The sequence below is a fragment of the Chiloscyllium plagiosum genome, chromosome 13 (genome assembly GCF_004010195.1).
Source record: "Chiloscyllium plagiosum isolate BGI_BamShark_2017 chromosome 13, ASM401019v2, whole genome shotgun sequence".
NCBI classification, from domain to species: Eukaryota; Metazoa; Chordata; class Chondrichthyes; order Orectolobiformes; family Hemiscylliidae; genus Chiloscyllium; species Chiloscyllium plagiosum.
In genome coordinates this window covers 30,863,902-30,891,849 of record NC_057722.1, presented here as the reverse complement: position 1 = coordinate 30,891,849, position 27,948 = coordinate 30,863,902, and the positions used below count along the sequence as shown (strand labels likewise).

The following is a 27,948-nucleotide window of genomic DNA, read 5'->3' as shown; positions in this document are numbered from 1 at the left end:
TACCATGTTTTCATCGCATTCAATGACCTTGTTTTAACTGCTGTCTGGAAAACAGAGTTCCAAAGACTCACACAACTCCGAGAGAAATAAAAGCTTCCATTCTCCATGTTAAATGGAAATACCCTTATTTTTAAATTACACCACAAAGGGAAACATCTTCCCTGAATCCACCCTGTTGTTCCTCTCAGGATCTTAAATGTTTCAATAAGATCCATCTTCCATTCTTCTAAACTCGGATGGATAAAGGATATGTCTGACCAACGTTTCCTGATAATGTAAGCCTCTCATATCCGAGGTGTCAATCAAGTGAACGTCCTTCGAGCTACTTCTAATGCATTTATATCCTTTCTTAAATATGATCAATATAGTTCTCCAGATCTGATTTTACCTGTACCTACATGACTGTAGGAGAAATGCTCAAAGGACCATAGGAATAGGAGTACACCATTTCACCACCAAGCTTGTTCTGCCAAATGTGACCACAGCTGATTTGCAGCATCACTCCATATGCCAGGCTTGGACCCAGATCCCTTAAACCCTTTCGTTACCTAAGATCTATCAATTCAGATTTAAATTTAACATTTGATCTATCACCAATTGTTATTTTGGAAGAAAGTTCCAACTTTTATATGCCATTAAATAATAACTTCACCTTGTCCATTATTGAAATTAGGCTGCAGGTGTCAGAGTGAGTTAAAAAAAATGCTTCAGGACTACTTTAGTTGAATGTCAATATGCTACAGGTTTAAAAAAGATATAATAGATTATGGTCATGTAGTTTCAATCGAGGTTTTTGTTGACATTACCAAAGTTCTATTATTATGTCATTATGAATGCTTTGCTGAGGTTGAAAATCAATAATTATTTCAGTGAGGGGTTCTGAGTTCAAGATTACAGTTACAATATGATCAAAATAGTTCTCCAGATCTGATCTTACCTGTACTCACATGACTGTAGGAGAAACACACAAAGGACCATAGGAATAGGAGCACAGTCCAGTAAAGGTTTAGTAGTGTTTGGTGTGTGATCTGAAAATAATTTTCTTTGCTTTTAAAAGAAACTAACAACTTGAGGAGAATCAAAGGCTTTGAATGCTTTCCTTTCTTTTAAATATGAACTCTTAATACACTCATGAATGTGTGGCCAAATTCCACCCCAACTCCATTTACAAGTTTGCTGACCACACCATAATTGTAGGTTGATCTCAAACACTGACAAGATAAATTACAGGAAAAATATTGAATGCTTAGTGGTGTGGTGTAAAGATAACAATCTTTCCATCAATGTCACCAAATGAAGGAGCTGGACATTGACTTCAGGAAGTGGAGTGGAGGTACTGAGATGAAGATGGTTGAGAGCATCAAGTTCTTGAGTGATGATCACCAACATACTGTATTGCTCCACTCATGTCGACACGAAAGTCAAAAAAGCACAAAACCGCATCTATTTTCTCATAGCCTTAAGGAAATTCAGCATGTCCACAAAGTCTTACCAATTTTTATAGATGCACCATAGGAAGCACCCTATCTGGGTGCATCACAGTGTGGGATGGTAACTGTTTTTTCCCAAGAAACCACAGAGAGTCATGAACACAGCTCAAACCAACATGCAAATCAACCTTCCATCTATTGATTCAGTCTGTACTTCCTGCTGCCTCGGGAAAGCAACCAACATCATCAAAGACCTCTCCCACCCTGTTTATACTCTCTTCTGGCAAACAGAAGATATAAGAGTTTGAATACACGCATGAACAGATTCAAGGACAGCTTCTTCCCTGTTGTTATCAGACTTTTGAATGGACCTCTTAAATATTAATGTTGATCTCTCTCTCTCTCTCTGCATCTTCTCTGCAGCTGTAATACTACATTCTGCACTCTGTTCTGTTAATGGATGTAGTTTGTATGGTACAATCTGCCCGTGGAGCACACAAAACATCACTTTTCACTGTATCTCAGTACATGTGACAATAATAAATCAAATCCAATCAAATCCATTGAGCAGTATCACGGGATTAGAAATATTGCATATTTAAACCAATTTTCTTGTGCTTACCTTTTACCAAGATTGATTTAATGAGTAGGCTAAAAGGCTAACTCAAATAACCCATCTCAGGAGTAATAGTCCGGCGTTGGCTCTAGCAATATATTGATGGAAATGTGTTGCTGGAGAAGCGCAGCAGGTCAGGCAGCATCTAGGGAACAGGAGAATCGACGTTTCGGGCATTAGCCCTTGCCCGAAACGTCGATTCTCCTGTTCCCTAGATGCTGCCTGACCTGCTGCGCTTCTCCAGCAACACATTTCCATCTCTGATCTCCAGCATCTGCAGACCTCATTTTCTCTTCTAGCAATATATTGTCATGCTGTGCTTTCTTCTATATTCACTGCATGAAGAGTTTCTCTCTGATCTCTAGTGTGTCATGCTCAATCTGCAGCAACACTGTGCCTTGCTCATCTGGAGAAAATGGCATCTTGAGGGGCTTTTGGCTGCATCTTTCTCACATGGAGGTTGTTCAGCAGCCACTGGAAGTTGCTGCTGGTTCTGGGTTTGCTGGTGCATCTGCTCCTCCCTCAGTTTTTTTGTATCTTCATTGCATTGTGGCCACAAAAATAATGACTGCTGCTGTGGTTGGGTCCATTGGTCTCTGTTCGAACAAATCCATGTAGGGATCATGAGACGTGCAAAGGCTCCTTTTGTGAGCTGTCAGCATTCTCATTACACGCAACTGACGATTTAACATAGTCCTGAATACAGTGGAACATGGAGGACTCAGATAAGCAGGACCCTGACTGATCTCTGTACAATTCCCTGACTGACTTAATGCTGATTGCTAGACTGGGTGCTCTGGATCTGCAACACTGTTTGTGGCCCACTTGCTGGATTGTAATGATATGGAATCGCTGACCCTAAATGTGCCATGTGGCCAACTCACTGTATCTAAGATCCTGTATTGATGCTGGATTATGCCAATGCCCCTGGCTGATGATAGTTCCTTTTGATTCAATTAAAAGACTACTCCCTTTACGCTTTGAGAGTGAGCTGTGTGATTGAAGCACATGCAGTCAGTTTGCCTCTAGATTGCTGGTACATGCTGTAGGTGTGACAGGTGACTACAGAAACATGTTCACCCCCATTTGACAGATCACTGCTAATAACCATGAGATGCCGTCTGGTTTTGTGCCTGTGCCAAACAGCAAGGAAAGACAGAGTACTATGAACCCGTAAGTTCTGAATGAGGTGGCAAATATCAAAAAAGGCAAGGCAGAGATGCTTTGAACATCATATCTTGTGAAGTGAGAAGGCAGAAACAAAGCAAGCAGAAAGACCTTGTTCCAATGCATGTTATGGATGTCTGGCCATGCATAGAGAGTGAGTGGCAGTAGTATGACAATGCCAGATGTCAGTGTGCTCCATAGTGCAGTATTGAAGTGATGGACTGTACTATCAGTAAGCCAAAGATGTGTGATGATGTTGTGGTGAGACTGGTACATGTCTGAAGCAAACCTCTGTGTGCAGAGTGTGCAGCAGTCAGTATTGATGACATGTAGTCAGAGATGTGGAAGACTCTGTCCAAATGGAGCTCACCAGAGCTGAAACAGCCAAGTATCCACTCTGACACGTTAGGAAGTCTCACAATCTGGTCTCTCTCCACCGGTTAGGAGAAGAGCAATTGCACATAAATGAGGTGAGAATATGTAATAATAAGATGTTAAAAATGCAAATAGGCCTCTTGTTGCTCACTAGTGAGACTGTCATTCCATTCTCAAAAACTTGGGTAGAAATTTTTCTTTTGACACCAGGAAGCTGATTTCCCCAAACTCTCAATATTTTCCCAATGACTTGCCATTACCCATGTTGTACAGGGGCTGGAAAAATTCAGCCAGAGACTTTATTGGCATAGTTTTACCATGGTTTGAGGTGTAATTTTCCTGAGGACAATTCATCAAAATGTCACTTCAAAGGCAGAAGAATGAAAACATCACCTGTGTTGGCAACATTCAAGGAATTCTGGGCCTTGGCAGATAAAAATCTTCTACATTGTGACAATTTAGCTTTTTGTTAATTATGTATAAAATGTTGCTTAAATTCTATTTGATTCAGAAATACTGTTTATTTGTATCTTGTTAGGTCAAGCGCAACTGAGGATGTCATATTTATAAATTAAAAGTTGGAACTTAGATATTGAAGGAAGAGGGTTTTATATCTCAAATCCTCAAACACTTAGACCTTTTAAACAAGTCATTTTTCAGGTTTGTTCCTGGTATTTTAACTTCTAGCTTAACCTTTACCCTTGAGTTTCATTCCAATCTTATGTAATTCTCTGCAACATTGCTTGAAAGCGATTTGCTTATTAGTGCTTTTCATGTCTTGGTTCGAAGTCTGTGCAAATACTTTAATGTTATTGACTGGCTGGACAGATTAATGACATCACTGGAGCTTGGCACTTCAAATTCCCATTAAAGAATGCCACAATCAATTGCATGAGGAGAGAGTCAAAGTTCTTACTTTAGAGATTGTGAGATCATTCAGTGCAATTGCCTTTGTGGTCAGCGGCAATCGTTTTTATCTTCACTTCTGACTGCAGAATCTGAGCCAATGAGCTCCACAAGGTTAATTAAATTTTCCCATAATCTTAGCTTTTCTGTTTTTGACTGTTTCTCATTCGAGTTACATAAGTAGTATAATAGACTTCTCTCTTTTTCTACATCTGGAGAATGCTCAGTTTCCAAAGTAAAATAGAAAAGTGAGAGTAGAGACTCCACAGACCAGGTGTCCTTATGGCATACTGCGCGCAGTCTCTAGAATGGAAGCAATTGTATTTTTGTGATCTCTGAGTATTATTATCCTCAAGTACAAACAGGTAAATACCCAGGTAAAGTATAAAGGGATTTGTACTGCGATCCTCTTTGGACTTTATTGTTCAATGAAATCTTAGGGGTAATCTGGAGATAGAGTCTTATTGAGGAGAAACCTCTTATTTGTAAGATGATCATCAGACCTTTAGGTCTGACACTTGACATGTCTCACAAGGTCAAAAGTCTATTTGTCTCTGTTCCCTGCAACAAAGTATTACAGAGCTTGGGGTTACGTTGGGACAACCATGATATAAAAGTGGTCTTGGTCAAAAAATACTTCAGCACACTAATCATTCAAATATCTGTTGATCTGCTTGGCATTTGAGGGTAGAGCTGACAGACAAATTAGTCCATTTATTTTAAATAACTAATGTTCTACAAGTTGAAAGAAGCTACTTGGCTGTTGTAATTTCAAATCCTTTAGGCTGGTGCTACAGAAATCCTGATGTGTCAAAATGACTCGTACAGAGTTTTTTGATTGTTGCCATTGTGATCTGCATGTCTGCTCCATGGTGAGAAGGAAACCTCCACCATATAACTGATAAGGATGTGTGTACAAGGGAGCTACACTGGCACAATGAAGCACATCAATGACATGCTTAAGCATTGCTTTTATGACTCTACTCATTAATGGGGTTGTACAGTATTCCTCAAAGTTCACGGTGATCTGTTGTTTTCTCTACAACACCATGAGGGTGTTGCCATTGGAGCCAGCATTACATGGCCACATCAGCAAAAGCAGGAAGGATGAATCTAAACTTCCTTTTGGTAGGGTTTCCTCAGACTCCACTTCCTTAAGGCGATCATTCCTTCATCTATATGTTTCCAGTACTCTTCACCTCTCATTCATCTCTGATGCCCCATTTGAGTGCCCCTTTGGGCAATATTCTGCAATAATGAAAACAACTGTCAAAACCTTTCCATAACAACTTTTCCAATAACACATCCAATTAAACAAACAAAACTGAAATAATCACATTCTGTATTGCCTGTTTTGGCCTAATGCTGCTCAGTGACTACAAGTTAGTTGCTGAAAGACTGCAGACTTTCATTGGGCATGACTGCAGATCCTGTAGCCATACTAATATGCTAACCTTTATAGTAGTTTTCAAAATGTTCTCAATTACAGATGATGAGCTAACTGTTTATTTGCTTTTGGTCTCCCTCCCTTTTTTGAATTAGGCTGTTATTAGGCTGTTATGTTGAGAGTTTTCTAATCCTCCATGACTTTTCCAGAACTTGGGACTCTTGGAAGTTATTACTAATACATCCATTAACTATTTAAGGAAACACTTACACATTTTTATAAGCTTGCTCATTTATCCTGGCTTATTTTCTCCCCCTCTACAATTTTTAGTTCATATTTTGTTGTTTTAAAACTCTCCCAAATATTATTACTAACCTTTGCCACAGTGTGTTTTTTTCTTTCAATATGATACCATCCTTAACTTCTTTGATTAACCAGTTTATCTCTTTACTCGAGTCCTTCTTCCTGACTGAGACATAGCTTTGCTCTGAATCATTAAATATTTTCTTAAATGTGGGCCATTATTCCTCAACCATTGTTTCTGCTTAACTCTTTTCCCAGTCCATTCCAGCCAATTCTGCCCTCATATCTTTATAAATATCCATATATATGTTTAGCACAGTTTCTCTGAAGTTTCTCACTCTCAAAGTGAATAATGAATTCTAACCTGTTATGGTTACTAATCCTAGGATCTTTTACTCTGAAATAATTTATTCAACTAGGCTCATCACACTTTGCCAGATTCAAAAGTGCCTGATCAATAGTTGGATCCATAATATATTTTGCAAAGAACTTGTCCCAAATGCACTCCACAAATTCTTCCTCATGGCTACATCTGCCAGTTTGATTTTCCCAATATGAGCGAAGATTGAAGTCACCTGTGGTTAATGTACTGACCTTTCTAAATACCTAATTATCTCCTGATTCATTGTCTATCCTGCAGGACTGCGACTGGTAGGGGCTGTATGGACTATTCCCATCAATGCCTTTATCTCCACAGATATGGATTCTATTACATCTGATTCTAGGTCATTTCTTGCTATTGCACTTACTCCATCTTGTACTAACAAGGCTACCCCCAACTATGTCTGAAGTTTGGATTCCAGCTCCTAAACTTAGATCTGAAGTTGCTCAAGTTGAAAGCACTTGATACATATGTGTTCAGTGTAGATCACTTTGGCGCAACCTATCCCATGACCTGAAACTGGTGTCGTCATTTACTTAACACTCGTATGGAGGCTTTTTTACACTTAAAGAATCCCCAATTTTTGCACTTTATAGTAATTTTTCTTCTTTTGATCTTTTGAAAGTTACTTTTATTGAAATAAAGAAACTGCCTGACATTAAAATGGCCAAGATGAATTACATCAGCATCCTTTCACAGCATCCTTTATATTCAAAGGCTTCCCTGGATATTTGTGAAATGCATTCATCCTTTTTGACTGAAAAATACCTGTAGAAGCCCTACAGCATGCAAACAGTGGAAACTGGATATTATAGCCTAATGACTGAAGCTATGAAACCAGGGCTAAAGCACATTGTGCGAATCAACTCACAGATAATTCTGAAGTACTCCTCAAAATTAGAGAACAAATCATATGACCAGCAATGTTCCTTCATGTGATGAAAGGATTTTGAGGTGCACTGTTGTTGTTGCTGAACTGAGAATAAGCAGCTGAAGCTGTTTCTTCTCCCCCTCCCCCTCCTTTTCTCCAACAGTCCAAAAGCTTTGAACCCTGTTTGCCGATCAAAATCAACCAGACGTACTTATTGCAAACACAGAACTTTCAAAGCTGTGGCTCAACACCACTGTCTCCAGAGGAACAACAAAATATTGGGCCATAAATTTAAATCAAGACACAAAGTCCACCAAGTGAATATTTGTGCTGTACTTTTCTATGTTCTATGTTCTATGTCTGACTAGGAGAGTCACTGAGCCACTGACTTTATATTCTTTTAATTTAATGACTCAAATTTGATAACTCAATCCTCTCTTCCTTATATATATCCTATTGTGTATGGTTAGATACAGATTTTGTAGCAGTCAGAAAGTAATATTAAATTTTTGTTTTACCCCAGTTTGATTTTAGTATAATTAAACTAGCCCATTACTTGTTAGACTGAAGTAAGTGTCTTTTTTTTAACTCATTCATGGGATGTGGACATTGCGGGCAAGGCCAGTATTTAGTGTTCATCCCAATTGCTCTGAAGAAGGTGACAGTGAGCTGCCTTCTTAAACAACTGCAATCCTTGGGGTGAAGGGACATTCACATTGCTGTTAGCAAAGGAGTCTCGGGTTTTTGACCAAGTGACAGTGAAGGAGTGGCAATATCGTTCCAAGTCAGGATGGTAGGCAATTTGGAGGGGGAACTTCCCAGGCTCATCCTTTGTAATCAGCACGTACACAGTTACATACACACACTGAAATGGCAAATACATTATCTTAAAAAGTTCATGAATACCCTATTACAACGAAATGAAAAGTGGAAAAGGAGGGTAGCTATTCCACTCCCCCTGATCGTAACACTGTTAATAGCTTTTATTGATAACACAATCTTGTTCTGTTTTTCAGTTTCTTGCTACAGAAAGGGATAACTTATCTAGACTCACTTTGCTAAAGTATTTACTGACAGATGGATTTCAATAAAGATATATTCTTGCATAGAATCTAAGCTGAGCAACAGCTAATGAAATATGAAAGTTTGGAGCCAAGTGTGCTAAAATTACCAAAATGTAATATTTGCATTGTAGCCTTTTGAAGACTATTAACTCATATTCACATTTGGAGTAAGATACATGTAAATAAATTACATGGTGAAGGCCAAACCAAAATCTGAAATTTGTTAATTGGATGTATTTCTTTTTAAATTTATCTGTTCCATTCGACATAAGTTAGGTATAGGTTAAATGAAGAAAGCTGAACTTTCAAAATCAGGACACTTTAGCCAGCGTAGTGGAGGCTCTGACAAGATGTCAAATAATGTTGCCCTTGGCAAATAAAATTGCTTTTGAGAGGTAATCCTTCAGAAAATCAATGATGTGCCTGCATAAGAAATGTAGAATTATAATGAAGAGATGATATGATGCATGCAGTTATACCAAAATCAAGTTGTTCTGTGCAATGATGAAACAATAGTACATTGCCCTAGAACCTACCATCATGGAGGCAATGAATCATCAAATGGAAACAATGAATCACCAAGTGGCGATGGTGGCAGACCTTTCATCATTAAACTGTAACTGACTAATGGTCTCAAGAAATCTGATAGCAGGGAGCATCCCATTACTGAAAGCATTGGCATATCGAGTCAAACATTTCGCATCTCAAATAACCAACCTCTATTTTAGTTTAACAGCAACAATTTTCAAGATGTAGACATGTAAATCAACAGGAGTTGCTGAACATTTCCCATTTGAACATATAGTGGCATTTGTATAATCCATTCATCAGGGCAAGGTAAGGTAACTCCACGGTGTGAAACCTAATCCTCAATATGGAACACAGAAATTGCTGGAAAAGCTAAGCAGGTCTGGAAAGATATCTGTGAAGAAAAATCAGAGTTAATGTTTCAGGTCCGGTGACCTTTCCTCAGAACCTAAAACAGACAAAAATGTTAACTCTGATTTCTCTGCACAGATGCTGCCAGACCTGCTGAGCTTTTCCAACAATTTCTGTTTTCAGTTCTGATTTACAGCATCTGCAGTTCTTTTGGGTATTACCTCAATATAATAATCCATCATTTATTAATATAAATTAACAATTAAACATCCATGTTTTAAATAGAAGATGGTTTCAAATCATACTTAATCAGCAGTGCAAGAAACCATTTTTGAAAATTTGGATAAATAAACTTTATAAACATTGCATTAGACATAAATGGAATTCTTTAAAGGATTAATGGTAAACATGAAGTATGAATAAGTTTCCATTTCATTCTGGTTTCTTAAGCCCCCCCCCATTTTAATGGCTCCACCATTGGCAATATGCTTTCAGCTCAGGAGCCTAAGCTTTGCATTTGTATCTCAAATCTATCCACCTCCTTACCATCATTTCTTCTTCAAGATTCTCTCTTAAATCTTTCTCTTTGTCCAAGCTTTCATCTCACTATACCTCCTTAATTTACAGCAGAAGATATGAGCAACATCAGCAACTTAGGAAGCAAACAACGCAGTAAGGTGTCCCAAAGCTCTTCATGGGTGCATTATCAGACAAGATATTAGACTTACTCACTTAAAGAGATAGCAAGACAGCTAAATAAAGGTCTGGTCAAAGAGGGTGCTTTGATGGACTGTCCTAAAGGAGAAGAGTGAGAAAAACACAGAGACGTAGGGAGGCAGGGAAACGTAGGAAGGGCATTCCAGAGGAAAATGTCACAGTAAAGTTGTTTTGTTTTAAATTAGTTGGAAGTCTTAAGTTAAATGAGCTCAAACAATAAGTTTACAAGACTGTTTCTCCTTATTCCAGAATGTTAAGAAGCAAGGAAGAAAACTTATGGACTGTCAACAATCATTTAGCGGGAGTGAATAAACAATAGGGAAGTGGTATTAGGTTACAAATGTGATACTGTAGTGTCGCATCCAAACACACAAAAACATTTTCACATGTACTCTTGAAAGAATGAGGTGGTCCTGTTATGAACCAAGCTAGTATTACTATTAGACAATTCAGATCCCAGATGAATCTGGCTTGATAGATTACGCTGTATTTTAAATTAAACACAGTGTGTCTACCACTGAAACATTAGCATACAAGGCTGTGGATTTAGTTTTAACAAAGACATAAGTCTGTAACACTAAAGAAACAGTGAGTCTGAGCAATATCAACAGAGCGAAGGAGACCATCCCTGGGGTGAATAGTAGCAGTGGTAGCAGGATGAATGCATGAGGGGTGAGACCTGGGCCAAGGTCAGTCCAAGCAGTGACAGCGGCAGCAGCAACAGAGTGAAGGAGAGTGGCAGCAGCAGAAGAGTGGGGTCAGTCAGAGCAAACATGGAGCTGAACCTAACGATAGAGATCCAGAGCTGATGGCATATCTCAAAAAGTAACCCAGGAATGGCTGCTCTGGAAGCAATTTGCAGTCTGAGTGAGTAATGTCTGGAGAGACATAAAGTATTTTTTGCTGTTGTAGTCTGCCAGGAACAGAGAGGCAGAGTGAAAGACCTGAGTTTGGTGATGAGTGGGTAAGGTTGCACCATCGGTTCCTGGAATATTGTCTGTAGTTAATAAGGTTGACTTAGTTGATAAGGTGTGAAATGGCAGAAGAACTTGGCCCCCTGGAATTCTCTTGCTGCAATATGTGGGAAATCAGGGATACTGGAAATGTTCCTGATTTCCCATATATTGCAGCGGGAGGAACAGATATGTGGAAAGATAATGGAAAAATGTGAAAACAATGGGTTATTATGATGGCTAATTTTAACTTCCCTACATTGACTGGGGCTCACTCAGTAGTTAGCTAGACTCTCATCTTCCACTCCAACTCATAATATTATCATACAAACATTGAAAAAAATCTAAATGGGTAGGTGCAGTTTTTATAACAACCTAACAGTACTGTCACTGAAGGTAGTGGGGTGTAGTTCTTGTGGCCCATCACCTTTTAAATTCCTTACAAATAACCATGGCTTGAAGAGTGATGCCCTTCCCGATATAAGCATCGAGGCATGCGTAAAGGCCATGGCTTTTGTTGTTAGCTTCCCAGCCATCAGCGTCAAGCTCAACAATGTATGTCAAGACTGTTTATCTTTAGAGGATTGAGTGAATCTCCTTCAAAGTGGAAGGCTGTTTCTTTTATGTCTTTCCTTATCACTCTTCCCATGGATGTGTGGTTTTAGCATTCTCACCGGTTCTACCCTGTACAATTCCCATACTGTGTTTCAAAGCAGCTGCAAAATTAGATGCAACTTGTACTACAATCTCTTATCTTGACCTTGTCCTTTTCTTTTTTTTAAAACAGTATATGCCTTTGTATGTTGTTGGGAGGTTGTTTATCACTGTGACTTTGCCAGCTCAGAAGCCTGTTCCTTGACTACGCATGAATTTGACATTACCTAGCTCTCTTTCCATCTTGATGTTCTTACATTTGGGACAGAATCATCCACTCTTGAAAAGCAATGGGGAAGGTGGCAGAAGTCCAAGATAATCAGGCATGACAGCATCAGGAAGGTGCTACTGCCTTCCCATCTCCATTAGATTTATTTCTGATAGGGAAGGCCAAGGCTTGACCTTCCTGATGCAGCATCAATGGTCAATTAATGGATAGCGGTCACTTAAGATTCTTGTTGCACCGCAGGTACAATTCCTTAGCTCCTTTTGGAATGAAAAGCAGTTCGCCACCCAACTAGCCAGAAATGTGGGCAGGCTGTCACTTTGGGGGAGCTGGTCCCTGGATCTACACTAACTTGTACAAGAACATGGGATTGGACCTAGAGCAATGGGTTAGCTGTTGAGATACCCTGTCCTAACCTTTGACCTTTCTGACCCCCTCCTCATGACCTCTAAACCCAGAAGCCATACGCTGTGCTGTGGGAGCCAGGTTCTGGAGCTGCCAATCTCTGATTGAATGGTAGCCGCAGCTACCATTTCTCACAGCAGGGTTTCTCACAACAGGGTCCTAATTCAGATAAAAGGCATGTGGACAGCCAATTACCAGAAGATTCAGCAGGCTTTTTTTATTTAGCTAAGCTATAGTTCTTCCTCTTCAAAACTTCTACTTTCAGACTTAGTCTGAATACAGGAAGATCATGGCCTCAGTGTTTCTTGTGTAGGATTCCTTCATTTCTACTTTTTATCTTTTCCCTTGGGTGAACAGCTACATGTTATAGATGTTTATCTTTCTCACAAATTTGCAATAGTTGGTAGTCTATTCCTTAGATAAATTACACTACCGTGTTAACACACAGGAGTTGGGAATTAACATTGTTTCTGTCGCAATGACATTTCATGAACCTGAAATTCAACTGCAGGATCCCCTCAATGCTGCTGTTTCCCTAGTGAACCAGACATGTTGTAGTTACCTTGATGTAGTTTTATGTTATCTTATTTCCCAACAGAGCAGTGGCAACAGTTGAGAGAAAAAAAAATCATTTGGGAATCACTCACAGCAATATAGAGTAATATTATTCTGAAGATTCAGTCCATCTACTCCCATCAACCATTTCAAGGTCGATGTAGAATCTTAGGTCTAGTCAGCAGCAATAACATACTATTATTAAGGATTAGCATCAACACTTAAACTGTTCCCCATTTTCATAGAAACAAGCATTAAGCAGTTTTTTAGTGAATATTCCATAGATCTACGATAACTACTTTCAAAATCATTCACAATGTTTCTCATGCACACCTTTTGCAATGCTTCCTCTTTTTCTTTTGTAGCATTCTCATTCAATGGATTTAAGGAGAAACCAGATAATTAGGCAAGGGCAAAGGAATAGAAAAGTCTGTTCATTGGATGAGATAAACTCAGGTCAGAAGAAGCTCATGTGGTGAATAATAGATCCGTTGAGCTGAGTGGCTGTTTCTGTGCTGCACCTGCTATGTAATTCTTTGTAAATAGGAGAAAAGTATTAGGTAGTAAACAGCCTGAACAATAAAGAAAAGCAAAATGTGCACACAAATGACTGTAGTATAGATGCTTGAATATCACTATTACTAAATGCTTAGCCATAGTGGGAAACAATTATTGCCACTGCTTCCATTTGTGTAGAGTTAAATGCTTCATGTTGGCACGTCCTCCTCCAATGTGTCTGGCATTCCCTGTCATTGTGTTGTTTTCTCCTGTAGAAAAAGTGCATGAAGTTAATTGGCTACTGCAGTCTCCAGATCCTGCAGTCATAATCAGCCAGGATTTGTGGAATCGATGGTAATAATGAGAGGTGTCAGAGAGCAAGAACCTAGATTATGAGACTACAGTGTACTAGTATGCATTACCAGATGCGAGACATTTCATATAAGTACTGCCAATTGACTTTGCTTCTGGGAAAAGGACCATGTGATGCCCTTCATGTGGAGTTAAGTACTGAATATTGGCACATCTTCCTCCAGAATGTTTGGCATTTAAAAAATGACTTTGATTTACTGAAGAATCCCTAGTCATGGCAGCTCATGTATTTTTTTCCCTAAGGGCTTAGTCTAAGATTTAATGTAAAACACCCAGTGAAGAAGATTTTACATCAACTTTAAATGGATTTTCTATTGTGATGATTATAAATCACTGAAAAAGGTAATATAATGTACTTGGGAATATTGTGAAGTTATTTTTTTCTATGCACTGAATTGCATCAAGCTAGTAAAGGTGGCTTTATAGGCTGGAGAGGAGGGGTGAGGAAGTTTAAGAATTATGTATCAAATTAGGCCTGCTGACACATTCCCGTGTCCAAGAGATTCTGTTAGAGCTGAGCTGTCCTGGAAACCAGCAATTTGTTTCACGGAGATGAGCAGACAATGAGGGCAAACAGTAGGGCTCATTTCTGGAATCAATGGTAGTAATCCCAATGTATAATTTATGATGGGCCCCTATTACTGTACAGCCAAACAGGACCCAGGTGACAGGGCAAAGAGCCCATTCATGTCTTCTCTTAATCCTTTACCTATGAAGCTATGGTTGTGACCACAAACAATCCAGTGGAGATGTACGTGAAACAGCAGTGGTTTTTCTTCATTTTTACGTGTTCAGCACCTTTCAGAAACCCCACCCATTTTGACGTCCCACTGCAATCCCCTTCCTGCCTCAGTAGTGCCCAACTGTTCTAGTGGGGATAACAGTATTGCAGGCCGTCTCATCAGGTCTCACTCCTGAGGGACAGTCGGAAATCCTTAACTGGGGGAAAATGCAGAGGTAACTCATTAGTGGTTTGCCACTTAGGTGCTTTTACCTGTCAATGTATATCTAACTGGGGCAGGATCAGGACCCAAATTTATTCCCTGTTTTTGAAAGGCTAGAAGATTCTACCGAATCAGTCAGCAATCTTCTCTGTTCAGTTGAGGATACTCTTCGCTGAGGTTATTAAACCTCTCCTGACATTACAAAGAGATTCTCCAGTTCAGAAAATGCCATCCACAGCCACAGCCATCTCCTTCCACATGACTCACTCATCTGATGGCGTTCTGCCCAGTACTCCAACAATGGGCCAGTTTGACTTTCATTTCAATCTCTCCAAATTTAGAAGGCAAACTTACTTTTAAAACTAAAAACATTTCTGATTTCCATTCAGCACTTTCAATCAGGCTGTTGCATCTTTACTTCACATTACCTAGATTTCTAGGGTTGTTTCAGCCCATCTGTCCTCTACTAACAGTGGTCATATACTCTTGCCTTGCTATATTATCTGAAATGTATAAAATTTGAACAGGACTGAACAGACTAAATGCAGAGCATGTTTGCCTTGGTTGAGGAGACTAGAACCAGGGGCACAGTTTCAGGATACAGAGTGGTCTATTTCGGACTGTGATGAGGAAAGATTACTTCACTCAAAGGGTAGGGGACCTGTAGAATTCTCTACCACAGAAGGTTAAGAAGGTCAAGTCACAGAATATATTCAAGACATAGATAGATTTTTAGATTTTAAATTCATTAAGGGTTATGGGGAGAGAATGGGAATATGGCAGAGAGATAAAGGATTAGCCATGATCATATTGAATGACAGAGCAGGGTTGAAGGGCTGAATAGCCTACTCCTAGTTTCTAAATTTCTATGATTTAAATTAGCTAACCCAGAAAGTTCTGACAGAGAACAGCTTCCTCTGTTTTCCGTAAGCATATGTCCTGCACCACTTACAGAATGAATGGGCCCTCAGGAATTTTCAGGCCATTCTTATTAGCCTATGTCAATCTTTGATATTTTTTCCTAATTTCATTTTCTATTTTAAGTACCAAATACAGGCATCATAAAACAGTAAACAAATGAAGTAAATTCCGGTAGGAAAATGCTGGTGATCCTTTGATCTTTCTTTCTCCGTAAGGGATAAGTTTTCATTTTCACAATGCTGATAGGGAGTCTCGCCCATCAGAAACACATTTCAGAGGTTTGGCCTCATGTTGTGCCTGATTTTCCAACTGCTAATTTCAATGGTCAGAAAATAATGTGCAGCCCTTTCCTAATTTTCTGCTATGCACTAGTGAGGAGCAAGTTCTCTGCCAGTATCATAAATTTAGAAAACTATCCCTTCATTTGCACCTTTTTCATCATGGGAAATTTAAAAACAAGGAGAAAAATCTAAATTAAAATTCAAAGTACAAAAGCAGGATCTTAGGATTATGACTTTAAAATGTTAAGTAAGAGAAGGGGAGTGACTGAGAAGGCTTCAAACCCTTAGAAGTAATATATCAAAAAGAATGAATGACTGAAAAGCATATTTAAATATATTATATTAGAGCGTGTAGGGTCCATAGGGATTGCACTGTCAAACATTAAATCAGCATATGGGGTTCTGTAACTGAAATACAACAGTTAAAGTTAATGAAAGAATGTCAAAGATCAACAAGAAGAGTGAATATTACCATCACGCTGACATAATCAAATTACAAAACAATTTTGATGTATTTTTATTTTGTTTCACTTCGCTTATTTGCAGTAGTGGATATTTTTGTCTAAACAACAAGCACTGGTAGCATCATGCTTTGTAATGATTTACCAGGATGATAGCATTTAGAATTGAATTTATTGAAAGTAGTTGGTATATTGTTTAAAGTTATTTAATTTAATGAATAATTTTAAATCCTGTGTATTCACAATAAAACATTCTTTACAATTAACTGTGGTAATAATGGGGATGGATGCAAAAGCATACAATATCAGATATTGGAAATCTACAATGTGAGGGAACTGAATTAACTCAAAGCTGATGATGAAATACCTGAGGTGAATGCTAAAGTTGATCTAGCTCCCAATGATGTCATTACCATTAAAGGTTCAAATAACATTGAAAAACCTGAATGTCCATTTCCTTTGCAGTTTTTGTAAGTTTTGTTGATGATATGAGGCCCTGTTTAAAAATTGGACACAGGACTGTGTCTTACAATCTTATACTCCACAACCACCTGATGAAGGAGCAGCATTCTAAAAGCTAGTGCTCCCAAATAAACCTGTTGGACTATAACCTGGCGTTGTGTGATTTTTAACAATATAAAAGTGCAAATGTAAAGTTACACCAAATTAACGAAATGGCAAATTAACATTGGAAAATGAATAAGAAACAATTTTTAGAAATTAAAAGGTTTCACCTAATATACATGTTGGATGAGATGCAATTGGATACTCACTGTTCAACACAGCAAGTTGCAAACTTAATTAATTTGTGTGACATATTATAATTAGGTTCATAAGTGGAGTGTTAATGATCATATGCACTGGGAATAGATTTTTAATTTACGTAATAAGTTAGACTGATACATTGCCATTGCATAATAATTAATTCCTTAAAGTGATATATTGTAAATTTAATGCACGAACACATTTGTTATTAACTAATGAATGGGAATTCAAAGAAATCTGATAACTGCAGTTAGAGTTAATATAACAACAAGCCTGTAGAAGAATTAATTATTACCAGTGAATCACTCGGTTGACAAATGTCAGAGTGTAATTGTTTCAGAAATGAAAAAAAGTTAGCCAGAAACTGCAAAGAGAGTAGATCAGTAAAAGGCTTCTGCACTGAAAACGCCATCACACATAGAAAAGAAAGAAAGTTGTATGCCTTGATGGGCCAGAGTATCAAAGCGAGACATGCTGCTTACAGAACCACTGCATTGTTCTTTCTTTTTAAACTATTAAGCTTTGTGGGGTCACTTGCTGGCTGCAGTAAATATCTTCACAATTGATAACTCCTTGTTTTTAAAATGTAGTTTCCCATCTGCACACTTTAGTAACATGGCTTTCATCCTTTGCAGACAGCATAGGTATATCAATTATAATTGGGAATGTGAAAATATAATTGTTTTGCTGATTTAGACCAATAGCTATTTTTATATATATTTGCTTAATGTCTCTTAGTCATGTTATCAATTTTTAATGAAGCAGTCAGTGATTATCAGAATGCTGCAGTCATGTTTTACTTATTTACAAAATGTAAAATTTCAGGACCACAGATCTTCAGAGATTGCATTTCCTTGATAATGGAAAAAGCTCTGAATTTTGCAATTTATGCATTTGCTATGCATGTTCAATTAAATAATTTAATACATTTGAAATGCAGTCACCGTAGTTTCTTATTAAAAGTTAAAATATTTATTTGGATGGAAATTAAAAGTTGCACTCTTGAATAGGGATACATTAGCAGTCATAAAGTGTTAGTTTGCTAAGGAAACTGAAGTTTTGAACCTGAGCTACTCCTCAAGTTACACTGCCCTTCATCGGCCTCCAACTTGGTGTGCCTTAATTAATGCAGCTAACTCAATGCTTTCATGTGAATGGTGTAAATGCAAGAAATGTACATTATTTGAGCTTTATGGATATATTAACATCTTACTCACTTCATACAGTTTGTTTTCTCTGTTACCCTTGCTGAAAATGATTGAAATCCCCACTGTCTGCATACAACAAAGCCAGTTAAAATTACTCTGGATCTTCATGGTCAGAATATTCCCCTCCTTGGTGTGGCAGAAGCAATGGTTGAAAAGTTGGAAAAACCTGCAGGGAATGAAAAAAATCAGAATCTCGAAGTTGAGAATATTTTTCATGATTTTCTCTTGAATGGTGACTTCTGAATCTCACCATTGAAAGGCAGCTATTTTATTTCAAGGCATTTCTATCTCATCAATACCCCAACTTATGTTATTTAAACATTACATTTTCTTCCTGAGAAACTAGATGGTGAGAATTCCTGACATGTAAATAAGGGTGAGAACACATGTGAAGACTTTGCCGATGAATCCTCTGAGGGTTCAGCGGCCTCCTCCTCTTTGACCCATGTTGCAATTTGGGTCCGAACTCTCATCATCTGCTGGTCTGCGGCAAAAATGACTGCCCTCCTCTCTGCTACCTTGTCCACCAGCACAACCAGACCCCTGTCTATGAGGTAAGGTATGAGATTTTTCTCTGTGCCATAACGATCGAGCATCAGTGTGAGGTCCAGCTTCTAGCGCAACTTCTGAAGTCAGTTGCAGATGGCAGGAGATATGGAAATGATTGCCTTTGCCAGAATGTCCCAGCATTGGTGAGCATTTCAGCCTATCCTGTCACACGATTCCGTGAGATGGTACCAATGAACTTGGTTGCATAATTAATGAGGTGAAGCATTCAAGATTGCAAGAGATAAATCATTCCAAGCCACAGCTGACTAGACACCGGAATTTCGCTTTAACTGAAATTGGGAAAATCTGACTCACTGTTATGAATTAACAAACTTTAGCAAAAGTGATTTAAAAGTAGAATATAACTAAATGTTATGTCAACTTAAATCTACATTTATTATAATCTCATATCTGAATGATCTGTACTTTTTTTAAATCATTATTTTGCCCAATACAGAATAGTTCCTCCTAAACAATCCTGCATCTCCTTCTCAACAGGAAAACTACTTTACTTCTTTAAATTCCTTTGGCAGGTAAGGATAATTCCGGACTCCTCTTCTTCTGCAACCTAACTTGTTCATCCACCCCAATTGACCTATGATGATGTGCTGGTTGAATTTATCGATTTTCTTTTCTTCAAAATTGAGTCTATCTGCCTGGCTACCTTAGATTCCAACACAACCCTTTCAGGATTCTCATCTCAGCCTTGACCCCAATCATACTGCACTGTGTGACATTGGTTCCATCTCTCCCTTGTTCCTCATCAAAATCATTTGTACAAAATCATCCACCTGCTCCTCAACTTGTTCTTGACTCAGTTCTTGACCCTTTAAATAAGCTGATTGATCACTGGCATCATTAACAGCTCCTTTTTTCACAGGTATTGCTCTCTATAAAATTTATTGAGCTCAATTTTAATCAGGCAAGGCAATAGTTATTTCGGAGTAGATAACTTCCCAACTCCTTTCTTGCCCTAATCTAATCCACTGTAATCTTATAAAAATGACATTGAATATCAAGTTGATTGGCCAATAGCTTGATAAAAGGGATAAGTCAAGAGGAGTTCTTAAAGAAGCAGAGTGCGATGGAAAGGAAAAGCTGTTGAAGGAAGCAATTTCAGAGTATTGATCCTAAGTAACTGAGGCACAACCAGTAATGTCAGAGGAAGGTGGTTACAGTTGGAGGAAGGTGGTTACAGTTGGAAGTTGCAATGAGAGAGCAGCCTAAAATCAGAAACAGATTTAAATAAAAGGATGGGAATTTAAAAAAGACACATATTGAAGCTCATTGATCCATTGCACATTAGTGCAAACAGAAAAGAAAGATGAGGGTAAGAACATGGAAATAAGAGGGTGGAATCCTGTTGAGGCCTGTATGATGTGGACTATGGCAAACAATTTGGAAGAATCGCATAACAAGTCCTGTGAAGTTTACTTCAAAATTGTGAACAACTGGCTGCATTTTCCAACTAATTTCCGAGTGCTGAGCTCAATTTCTTGCTAGGCAGTAGGTAGATGCTATGAATGGAGATTGTTAACTGCCTCATCAACACCTATCATTATTTATCAGAACTCATCTCCAGGAACAGTTTCCATTCAGGTAATGTCATCACCGTTATATTTTTAGAGGAGTATGCCCTCTGTCTTGTGCACCTGCTACATTGGAAGGGCCAGGTGCATTAAAAGGCTGGTTATTGTGGGACAAGTATGACCCACTGTGACCATGGCTGCATTCTGACTGATACAGAAGCTGATACAATGTCACCCATGTTTGCCTGTATGTGATAGTGTACAGTGGGCATTGGAAATAGTTTAGCAGTCTTTTAGGATGGGATGTGGCCAAGGATAGGTGGGTTGCGTAGCCTAGTTATTAGCAACTGGGGCAAGTAAGTGGAGCTATATGTGTGAGGAAGTGTCAGCTATTGTCATAAGCACTATGATTTTGAGGCTGCTATGCCATTACATTGATGTTGAAGGGCAATTCTGGAATTCCAATGCATGGCCCAGTGTTCAGCCAGGATTTAAAGATGACGCAGGAACCAAGAATACTGGTCTACTTGGGGAAATCCAGTGATTGGTGAGTTCTTCCAGCTATGGCGAATGGGACAATCAGGCTAGCATTAAGCAAGAGGTGCATCATAGGTTTGGAGTGGGTAGTCAATGAGGCAAGTTGGACACGATATGGTGAGAACGCTCACTGGCCCTCACCTCTGTCAAACCCAATGTAATTGTCACTTAGCCAAAACATTGTAAGATTCAGCCTGGCATTACAGCTGAGCTGCTAGGTGTTAGAAGAAAGCCTTCTTATTAAACAAAAAGTAAGGGATTCACCATGAATATGGATAAAAACAGAAATTGATCTACATTCATAAATGGTGCAATTTCAGGCTGAGAGGAGCTGTTAACAATTATTTTAATCTTTGGAAATAGCAATTTCATTGTAACTTCCCATCATCACCTATTTTACAACATTTGTAAAAGTTAAGCTCTTTCATATTGATTGAAATAGCACTTGCCTTAACGTTTAGAGCTCTGTACTTTCTTATGTGAATAAATAGCTGAAGTGCAAAGAAACAGTTGGAAGATAGTGACAAGTTAATTCCAAAAGAGAATTGAGGCAGAACATCACTAGCCGAAAGCAGTAAGAATGTGAAACTTGTCATCACAAGTTAAGGTGGATAGAATCAATGTTTTTTTTAAGGGGCAACTAGATTAAAGTGTGATGGAGAAAGGGTTTAATGAATGCAGTTAGGAATAGATAATAAAGTGTTGGAAGGAGACTAATCCTGAGCATAAGCACAGGTACAGCCCAATTTGGCTGAATCTTCTAATTCTGAGCCAATCTAATCAAATGAAAGCTCTGAAAATGTTGTGATTTAATTATTAGTGTGGATCCTCTCTCAAAACTTAGAAGAGTGAAATAGATTCAAAATGTACAGAAAAAGAAATAAAGGGAAATAAAATTGGATTTAATGAGAGACAAGAGGGTTTAAAAAAAAGACACAGATGTTTTAGGGTGGAATCCTCCAAGCATCTAAGCAATGTGGCCTTCAGCAACAAAGTTGGAAGAATTGTATGAGATGGGCAGTGAGCAACTTCCAATGGTCAAGAGCAAAAGTCCCATTTTCTAATCAAAAGTTGAATTATGAGATGAGATTTGCACTTATGAGAGATGAGAGGGTTGTTTGCAAGCATTAGCATGCATAAAGGAGAACCCTAAAGCATTCTGTAGGAATGTAATGAAAAAAAGGATGACTAGTGTAGGAATAGGGCCAATCAAAGACAGAAATGGGAATTTGTGTGTGGACCCTGTGGAAATCGGAAAGGTGCTAAATGAATATTTTTTATTGGTTTTCACTCAGGAAAATGAGAATATTGTAAAGGAGAAGAATGAGATATGAGATAAAGAGAGTAGAAAGTATAGAGTTTAGTAAGGAAGAGGTGTTGCCAATTCTAGAAGGAATGAAAGTAGGCAAGTCCGCTGGGTTGGATGAGATTTGTCCAAGGATTCTCTGGGAAGCCAGGAAGGAGGTGTTGGAGCATTTGGCTTTGATCTTTGAGCTGTCATTGTCTACAGGTTTAGTACCAGGGGACTGGTGGATTGCAAATGTTGCGCCCTTGTTCAAGAAGAACAGTAGAGATGAACCAGGTAATTATAGACCAGTGAGCCACACGTCTGTTGTAGGAATGGTTTTGGAAAGAATTATAAGATATAAGATTTATGATCATCTTGCAAGCAATAATTTAATTGCAAATGGTCAACATGTTTTTGTCAAGGTCAGATCATGTCTCACAAACCTCATTGAATCTTTTGAGAAGGTGACCAAGCGTGTGGATGAGGGTAGGGCAGTTGACGTGGTCTGCATGGACTTCAGTAAAGCCTTTGATAAGGTTCCACATGGTAGCTGTTTGAGAAAATGCAGAGGCATGGGATTGAGGATGATTTAGCAGTTTGGATTAGAAACTGGCTTTCTGTAAGAAAGAAGCGGGTGGTGGTTGATGGAAAATATTCAGCTGGAGTTCGGTTACTTGTGGTGTGCCACAAGGATCTGTTTTGGGACCACTGCTGTTTGTCACTTTTATAAATGACTTAGACGCAGGCATAGATGGATGGGTTAGTAAGTTTGCGGGGACACTAAAGTCGGTGGAGTAGTGGACGGTGTGGAAGAATGTTACACATTGCAAGGGGACTTGAATAAACTGCAGAACTGTGCTGAGAGGTGGCAAATGGAGTTCAATGCAGATAAATGTGAGGTGATTCACTTTGGGAAGAATAACAGGAAAGCTGAATTCTGGGTCAATGGAAAGATTCTTGGTAGTGTGGATGTGCAGAGGGATCTTGGAATCCATATACATAGATCCCTGAAAGTTGCCACCCAGGTTGATAGTGCTGTTAAGGCATACGGTTGTTAGGTTTTATTGGTAGAGGGGTTGAATTCCGGAGCTGTAATGTCATGCTGAAATTATACAAAACGCGAAAGTGGCTGAACTTGGAATATTATGGACAGTTCTGGTCACTCCATTATAAGAAGAATATGGAAGCATTGGAAAAGGCGCAGAGGATGTTTATCAGAATGTTGCCTGGTCTGGAGGGAAGGTCTTATGAGGAAAGGCTGAGAGATTTGGGCCTGTTCTCATTGGAAAAAAGAAGTCTAAGAGGGGTTTTGATTGAAACATACAAGATGATCACAGGATTAGATAGTGAAAGTCTTTTTTCCTAGGCTGATATCATCAGCTTGTATGGGGGGGGGGCATAGCTACAAATTGAGGGGTGACAGATTTAAGACAGATGTCAGAGGCAGGTTCTTTACTCAGAGAGTGGTAAGGGTGTGGACTGCCCTGCCTGTCAATGTAGTTAACTCAGTTACATTAGAGAGATTTAAACAATCCTTGGATAAGCACATGGATGATGATGGGATAGTGTGGGGGTATGGGCTTAGATTAGTTCACAGGTCAGCACAACATTGAGGGCAGAAGGGCCTGTTCTGCACTGTATTGTTCTATGTTCTAAACATTGTTATGTCATTTTTCCTCATTGGTATTGTAAAGATCACATTTTTTTCCTTATTTTCAACGACAGATCAAAATGGGAAAAGTTCTATTTCAAGCCAAGCAGTATTGAAGGAGCTTAAAAATTCCTTTAAAAACATTTAAAACAAGTTACAGGAACTCATTGTGAGTTGAGTTTACACTGTTGTGTTGTTCAAGCAACGTGGGAGAATGTCTATGTGCCGCAACACTGTGGGGATGTCAGAAAAGTCAGCTTTACCCAGTTGCTGATTGTCGCATAACTAGAATCAAATATATAGGTAGGGAGACATCAGTATGAGATCAGTTGTCTGTTTGACTCCTGAGCAAGTGAGCAGAGAGTGAGTAAGCAATACGGGTGAGAGGTCTCCAGAATGCAACAGATCCTCTCTCTCTTTCTTTCTCTCTCCTTTTGCTGTGATACAATTATAACTTTGAAGGTAGCAAGCTATTTTCTCCCATTGGTAGCTGTAGGGTGTGCCTTAAAAATGTTACGATTCATGGGCCAACTTCCCTATTCTCCAGTCCTCCAGGATCTCACCAGTGACCAAAGAGGATACAAAGAAGTACGTCAATGCTCGAACAAATTGCTGGAGCATTGATAGATACCTCTGTGTCCTCTTTGGCCACAGGAGAGGACCCAAAGGACTGGAGAATAGCTAATGTTGTCCCATTGTTTAAAAAGGATAGCAGGGATAATCCAGGAAATTACAGGCCAGTGAGCCTCGGTGGTAGGAAAATTTATGGAAAAGATTCTGAGGATCAAGATCTATATGTATTTAAAAGTACATGGACCGATTAGTGATAGACAGCATGGTTTTGTACGAGGGAGTTATGCCTCATTACCTTGATCGATTTTTTTGAGAAGGTGACGAAGATGATTGATGATGAAAAAGTGATTGACGATGTCGACATGGACTTCAGTAAAGCCTTTGACAAGGTCCCTCATGGCAGACTGGTACAAAAGGTGAAGTCACATGGTATCAGGGGTGCGCTGGCAAGATGGATACAGAACTGGCTGAGTCATAGAAGACAGAGGGTAGTGGGACAAGGATGTTTTTCAGAATGGAGGGCTGTAACAAGTGGTGTTCCACAAGGATCAGTGTTGGGACCTCTGCTGTTCGTGATTGACATAAATGATTTGGAGGAAGATTAGATTCCCTACAGCATGGAAACAGGCCATTTGGGCCAACAAGTCCACACCAACCCTCTGAAGACCCATGCCCTGACCCTATATCAGGTCGTGGCAGGATGGCTCAGTGGTTAGCACTGCTGCCTCACAGCACCAGGGACCTGGTTTGATTCCTGCCTAGGGCAACTGTCTGTGTAGAGTTTGCACATTCTCCCCGTGTCTGCGTGGGTGTCCTCCGGGTGCTCCGGTTTCCTCCCACAGTCCAAAGATGTGCAGGTTAGGTGAATTGTCCATGCTAAATTGCCTATTGTGTTAGGTGCATTAGTCAGTGGTAAATGTAGGGGAATGGGTCTGGGTAGGTTGCTCTTTGGAGGGATGGTGTGGACTTATTGGGCCAAAGGGCCTGTTTCCACACTGTAGAGAATCTAATTTTACCCTGACTAATGGACTTAACACTGTGGGCAATTTAGCATGGGCAATTCACCTAACCTGCACATCTTTGGATCATGGGAGGAAACCAGAAGAAAACCCACGCAGACACGGGGAGAATGTGCAAACTCCACACAGACAGTCGTACTAAGCGGGAATTTAACCTGGGTCCCTGGCACTGTGAGGCAGCAATGCTAATCACTGAACCATCATGGCTGGTCTTATTAGTAAGTTTGAGGATGGTACAAAGATTGGTGGAACTGTGGATAAGGTAGTGAAAGAAACCTGTGGCTTTATAGAACTTTAATTAGGTTGCACTTGGAATTTTGCAGACAGTTCTGATCACCACACGACTAGAAGACTGTCGACGCTTTGGGGATGGTGCAGAAAGGTTTACCAGGACATTGCCTAGTATGGGGGATTTTAGCTATGAAGAAAGGTTGGATGGTCTGGGTTTGTTTTCACTGGAATGCAAGAAGTTGAGGGGCGACCTGATAGAAGTTTGTAAGATAGCTAGAGTGGAAAGTATGAGGCTTTTTTCCCCCAGGGATGATGGTCAATTACCATGGGACACAGGTTCAAGGTGCAAGGGGAGAAATTTAAAAGAGATGTGTGAGGCAAGCTTTTACAGAAAGGGTGGTGAGTGCCTGGAATGAGCTGCCAGAGGAAGTGGTGGGAGCAGACACAATAGCAGCATTCATGAAGTGTCTGGATGAATACATGAATAGGAAGGGAATGGAAGGATATGTATCATGTAAGTGAAGACAGTTTTAGTATGGAAGGGCAAAATGTGCCAGCGCAGGTTTGGAAGCAGAAGGGCATGTTCCTGCATTGTATTGTTCTTTGTCCTTTGTGTCTTCAGTGAAGAACTGAAAGAAAATGGAAATAAGGAGTTTGAAAATCAGAAGGGACCCAAAGAATCAAAAGGGACCACCATTGAATTCTATGGGCTGGCACTATTAACCTGTATTTCCCCAGTATTTTTCCCTTCACCCATAGGATCTGTATTTGTTTGCCTGTGTGTTGTGCAGGTTTTTAAGAAGGGGTTTAGAGTTTCAGTTCATTGAGTTATGTTGATAATTCATTATTTATTTTACCTGTGCTTTGAACTGATTGCTTTATGATAGAAGTTCAGTGTTTTCTGTTAACCCGAATATTGGAAAATTTGAGTAAACTGATTTATTCTTTAACACTTAGCATGAACGTGGTGCTCCAGTGTCAGTGCCAAGCTTCCAAATGGGCCAAGACAGCATGAAGGCTTTCACTTTCCCATCTTCTGCATACAAACTAGATGGCAACAATTCCTGACATGAGCGTCAAAGCAGTAACCTATCTCTAGGTTGCCGCTTGGTTCTTCAGCCTGCATTACATACCAATACTTCAGGGCACATATAATGCACAGTGACCTCACGCACCTTTCTCTCTTCCCTTGCATCCCACACTCCATCCTGTTTGGAAGGCCCTACAAATCCCTATCTCCAAAGCCAGTGTCCAACTATTCTCTGTCCGATATGTTAAGAGTGGAAAAAAATGAATTCAGGGCAGCTACGGGCTGGCAGGCCTTGACCAGGCATATGGCTGTGCTTTAAACATTGCTGTTAGGAATCCTGACAGGTCCTGGCTTTGGCTATTACTTCATCCTGTGGCAAATAGGAGAATATAATGAATGAGTGACGTGGGGCATGGTGTCTCATTAATGAGACAACCATGGGAAGATAACACCACACAACCTTTTTGGAGTCTTGGAGGGAAACATTCCATAAAACTTGTCAAAATTTACCTGCAGTGGTTTTTTGATAAGACAGTCTGAACAATTTAAGAATGAAATTCTCGTTCTAAATCTTCCATCTCGTGGCCTCCAGGTTAAGAGACATAACAAGAGCAGGAAACACATTTTAACAGGGCCCACTTTATGTGGTGAGTTTTATTTATTCTTAAGGCATAGATGTGGCAATTTCTTGAAACTCTGAGAGCTTGGTGGTGAAATCCTATTTTTGTGAGTCTATCAATGGGGCCATTCAATAGCTTGTGGCAATTTGCAACTCAGAATATACCAGTATCTCTTCCTCATCACAAATTTAGTAGTTTCATATATAGCAACATGATTGTAGCTATGCACATGCCAGAATTTTCCCAGTGAGATCTGACACTTTATTCTTTCTGAGTCCAACTGTATTTCATAATAATGCAGCTTATTTTTTGCAGTTCTCTGCCTGTAGGTATGTCTGCCTTATAGCATCGACATTATCAACCCTCAATTGAAATGGGCATCGAACCGCACATTGTTGGTATCAGTCTGATCCATGAATGCAAACTATGTTTTTTACTATGGCCATTATCAATAAAAATAAACAAATTTCTTAAAATACAGCTACAACAAAAATAAAATTCTGGTATCTAGCACCGTACCAACTATAATATCCACTAACGAATGTTTCTGATATATCCCTGTGACAAACTTCAGCTGGTCA

The 27,948-nt window shown here is 39.3% G+C and overlaps 1 long non-coding RNA gene across 2 annotated transcripts in view; it reads right to left on the bottom strand.

Moving 5' to 3' along the window:
• Positions 1-4,835: 4,835 nt before the first annotated feature.
• Positions 4,836-27,948, bottom strand: part of LOC122556297 — an 82,354-nt gene continuing 59,241 nt past the window's right edge. For both annotated transcript variants that reach the window (XR_006313490.1, XR_006313491.1), the window contains exons 2-3: positions 18,350-18,506; positions 4,836-5,742 (exon numbers count right to left, since the gene is read on the bottom strand). This is a non-coding gene — a long non-coding RNA (uncharacterized LOC122556297). The remainder of the gene's footprint in view (positions 5,743-18,349; positions 18,507-27,948) is intronic.